At 45.1% G+C, this 5,000-nt stretch overlaps 1 pseudogene; it reads right to left on the bottom strand.

Moving 5' to 3' along the window:
* Nucleotides 1-1,917: 1,917 nt before the first annotated feature.
* LOC137917522 (mitochondrial adenyl nucleotide antiporter SLC25A23-like) lies at nucleotides 1,918-4,724 on the bottom strand (annotated as a pseudogene).
* Nucleotides 4,725-5,000: the final 276 nt, after the last annotated feature.

Below are 5,000 nucleotides of genomic sequence, written 5' to 3'. Positions count from 1 at the left end.
TGAACAAACGACTCACAACTTGGACAAATGGAACACCCTCCCAGTTTCTCTGGCAGGAAGAATTAACATAGTAAGAATGAACATTCTTCCTAAATTTCTGTTTTTATTCCAATGCATACCATTTTATATCACCAAAGCCTTCTTCACAAAATTGGACAGTTTAATATCTCGTTTTATTTGGAATAAAAAGACACCCAGGATTAAAAAGTATTTTTTGCAGAGACCAAAAGAGCTGGGAGGAATGGGATTGCCTTGTTTGAGAGTATACTATTGGTCGTGTAATATCCGAGCTTTGTCTTTCTGGTGCAATTCGCAGGGGGCTGACTGGGTAGAGATGGAGAATCAGAGTTGCAATTCTACCTCATTACAAGCATTGCTTTATGCCTCCTTGAAAAATAATAAACCCAAAGTCAAGAGTCTTGTGGTTTCCCATTCAGTTAAGATTTGGCATCAAATTAGGAGACATTTTAATTGGCAGGAAATCTCAACATTGACCCCGATCACACATAATCATGAGTTTGGTCCAGAACTCAGTAAGGTCTCATTTCATCGATGGAGAGCCAAAGGGATAAATTCCATGCAGGACTTGTATGTTAGTGGAAAATTCGCAACCTTTGAGCAATTGAGAGAAAAATATAAAATTGAAAATATTGACTTTTTCAAATATTTACAAATTCGTAGCTTTGTTAAAGCAAAATTCTCTGGTTTCCCCTCTCGGCCCCCTGACTCCGAGATGAACACTGTACTCTCAAAAGACCCGCTGAAAAAAGGTTCAATTTCTAAAATACGTCGCGAAATATCAGACAAAGAATACATGCCTTCACTTGATCATCTAAAGGAGGCCTGGCAACAGGATATCGGGATAAACATCACTGCCTCTCAATGGACTGCAGCTCAGGTCAACGTCCACTCATCTTCAGTTTGTGCTCGGCATGGACTTCTGCAGTTCAAAGTTTTGCACAGACTACACCTCTCTAAAGTGTGGCTCTCCAAAATGTTTCCAGGGGTGAACACTGCTTGTGACCGGTGTGGCCAAGAGCAGGCCACACTGGCTCATACGTTCTGGAAGTGTCCTGACATAATGCCTTATTGGGCCAAGATATTTAACATGTTGTCGAACATTTGTCAGACACAACTACAGCCTGATCCTGTGTTGGCATTGTTCCCTCAGCCTTGACTGGTCTCTCAAACAGGCAAAAAACGGTTGTTAAATTTGTTACAGTGTTGTCTAGGAGATTGATCCTATTAAACTGGAAACAAAAAAAACCTCCGTCCTACTTAAATCTCTTAAATGATGTAATGAAGCACGTTCAATTGGAGAAGATTAAATTCGAACTGAAACGGAGGGTAGATGACTTTTATTTGACGTGGGATGTGTTTTTGGAGTACTTCAGCAAAAATAAACAGAAATAAACATACAAATGCATAGATATGACTAGCTTGACCCCCCCCCCCCCCTCACTCCTCCCACCCCACCCCCTTTTTTTTTTTTTTTTTTTTGTCTCCCTTGTTGGTGTCAGTTTTTATTATTTTAATTATCAATGTAAGTGTGTATGGATATGTGTACATTGTATGTGTATGAGTATCTGTACATGCTGTACTTCAATGTTTTATGTGTTCATAAGAAAATAATAAAAAGATTTTGGAAAAGAAAAAATAAATAAATAAATAAAATAAAATAAAGTTCACTTTAAGTCTAGGCACTGAACTTAGTGCCACAGAAATACACTGCAGAATGTGAGAACTTTATGCCTTTGTCGGTCCAGGAGTGTGACGGAGTCCACAGCCCTCACCTGGCTTAGAGAAAGCCACACCTGCGATATGAGTGCAGCCACTGTATGAATGGATGAATGCAGGCTCGTGTTGTAAAGGACAGACCCAGAAAGGCAGCAGAGATACGATGACCTTTAAACTGACCTCCATTGGGTAGATGATGGTCTGGGCAGTAGCTCCTGCCAAAGATCCAGCGATAAACCTTTCTTGTACCCTTAAAGAGCCCCCCTCTTTACTGCCCCGAATCAAGCACTTCATCTAAAGTAAAAGAAAGAATGGTTGGCGGGGAAAGACAGACGTGGGAAGGGCCCAGAGGGGGGGGGGGGGGGGGGGCAATAATATGATGCATCTGTGGAGAGAATTCAACTATCCGGACATGAAAATAGGCATTATTCAAGACTGGGTAGAGTTCTGGTCTTACATGTACCATTAGGTTTATTTATAAGGATTGAGTTCTAATTATTTCTTGTCATTGATTGGTTGGAGCGCACCGACCTGTTCATAGGCCATAAACTTAATGGCCTATTCAGGAGCAATCTTGAGGACATTGATCCCATTTCCCCTCCAGAGTGAGAACACGCCTCCTTCCTTGATCATTCCCCTCAGTCCAGACCAGAGATTCATTCCTTGAGATTTAGAACCATGTACCTGAATGCAAAAACAAGTCAATCATCTGAGTACAGTGGGTACAGATACAAGCTGCCAAACTGAGCTAGTTCAACAGGAAGGGGGTGCGAGGTGAGGTCCTTTATCAGGTTCAGGTCGGTGATGGCCCTGGGCAAAAAGCAGTTTTCCAGCCTTGAGGTGCGAGCTTTAGTTTAAAGGCTCTATAGTTGGTGACAGCCCAGAACCATTCAGTTTGACCACTGATAGGGTCATTTGCTTATTTTCATTTGTTTAAATGTAACCGTTAGATAAAGAACAGCCCCATCTGGTGGGCAGCGATGTTGTGCGCTCTGAAGGTATCGTGATGTCACTAAGTCAAGAGGTGGAGCCATGAACGTTATAAATAAACTTGTTCTGGGAAGCGGAAACAGTTGGTTGGAGGAAGCGCGCCGGACCAGCCGGTCCGGGCAGCGTGAGAGAAAATAGAAGCCTGGTGTCCGCCTGTTTCATTTCGGTGCGTTTGTAAATTAATATCACAATGTTAGAGACTTAATCCCTAACAACCACTCAGTTCCGAGGTGTGAATCAGCCTCGGTCATCCTCGCTGGCGGCTCAAACACTCTTAACGTCAGCTCCTCTAACCGTTTGTTTCACCGTCTCGACAGACAAAAACTCTCCGAGCACAAATGAGAAAAGATTTGAGACAGCCCTTCACAAAAGTGTAATCGTGAACTTTGTGAAATGACCCACCTGCAGGAAGACTTTTAGACGGTCCAATGGTGCAGTGCCTGTTCGGGACACAGCGCCTGCCATCGCCCCAGCAACCAGCTGCTTCCACACCAGACCTGAGCGCCGCTCACGCTCTGAGAACTCGTCTGGCACAGTCAGATGTTCTCCGATGTCAAACATCTGTGGCACCAGGAGAAATGTAAAGGACAACTTGTACCGGTATATCTTCCAGGTGGCCTTTAATCATTTGTGTTGTCGAATTATTTGCAGGTTACAACTGAATGCATCACGTTTTCACTAGAAAACTAGAAAGACAATCAGAGATTGCAGACCCCGCCTCCAAAAGAGGCAGGGCTTCCGGATCAGAGGGGCCAAACCTGCTCTAGCTTGCTGCTCCGGAATGTACTACAAGCCATCTTCTGGACTCTTTTTCCCATCATGCCATTCGTGTCCCTCCCTCTTAAAGTGGCAGTTTACAGCACAGGCACAATTCCAGATGTAAAAATAATTTTAGAATCTGGATCCAGATCTGGATCAACGCCATTCTCGGGGAGGACCGAGCCACGGACAGAACCTTGCTTGTGTAAAATTTTCAAGTCGATTGGGTTACTAGTTTTTGAGTTATGCGCTCGGACAGACAAACAAGCAAACAAACAAACAAACAGACAGACAGACAGACAAACAAACGCACCCAATTGCAATACCCTCGCCTCCCCTTCGGCGAGGGTAAATATGAGTCTGCACACCAAATTTGAAGTCTCTAGCTCCAAAATTGAGGTCAGGATGGACTCCTGAAAAATGCCAATTTTATAACGAAAATTAGCTCTCAGATCCGGATTGTGATCCGGATCCGTCTGAAATTAGTCATGGTCATAGACCTTTAAGGAGTACTTATGTGTGATTTTTTTTCAGATCCATACCGCCATGCGTTTTGAAGAAATTAAGAAAAGTGCCCTATCTCGCAATGTTAAAGAATCCTTTAAAAACATTCTAGAATCTGGATCCAGATCCGGATCAACTCCATTCTCGGGGAGGACCGAGCCACGGACAGAACCTTGCTTGTGTAAACATTTCAAGTCGATTGGGTTACTAGTTTTTGAGTTATGCGCGTGGACAGACAGAGAGACAAACAGACCCAATTGCAATACCCTTGCCTCCCCTTCGGCGAGGGTAATAAAGACTCCACAAAGAAAGGCCCCCGGCCGGATTTGAACCTGCGACCTCCATCCAAAACGCAGGATGGCTGTTATCAGTCTGACTATCAGGAACTGTATCATTTCTGTCACTGAACGCAGCAGACTTACATGCGAGTGTTTCCAGTAGTGGACGATCTCCTCCATGTTGTGGAAAGGGTTAAAGAGGAAGTGGTCACGCCACCCAGCCCAACTGACGGTCAGAGTTCCATCCCTGTCCATACTGGAGGGGGGAGGGGACATTTGAGCACACGGTAGCTTGTGAGCAGGTTGCTTACGCTAGCATCCCTCTTTAAATTAAGACATTTAGTCCAGAGCAGACGCTCACGGTACCTCCGCATGATTCTGGACGCCTGCTCCACAGTCACCTGGACACCAAGCTTGTGCAGGAGGTGCTGGATCTCCCCAACATCAAGGTTGTACCTGCTTTTGGATTCTCAGTATTGAAACAGTATGGTGGTAAAAAGCAATCTCATATCCATCCATCCGGTTTTTCACCAGAAGTGCTGGAGCCTGTCCCAGCTTGCTAGGGGCGAGGGGGGGGGGGGGGGGGGGCACACCCCGGATGCTTCCCCAGCACATCGTGGGCCCACACGGAGACAAACAACCGCTACATCCGACGGGGCCCGTCTCCTCTGGATGCTGCACAGGGGGAGCATGGAGGTGCGAGTCCTCTGTTCTTCATCCACATCCTCCGGT

Source organism: Brachionichthys hirsutus, unplaced genomic scaffold, assembly GCF_040956055.1.
Source record: "Brachionichthys hirsutus isolate HB-005 unplaced genomic scaffold, CSIRO-AGI_Bhir_v1 contig_964, whole genome shotgun sequence".
In the NCBI taxonomy this organism is placed as follows: domain Eukaryota; kingdom Metazoa; phylum Chordata; class Actinopteri; order Lophiiformes; family Brachionichthyidae; genus Brachionichthys; species Brachionichthys hirsutus.
The sequence above is the reverse complement of the archived record's forward strand: the minus strand, read 5'-3'. Positions and strand labels throughout refer to the sequence as shown.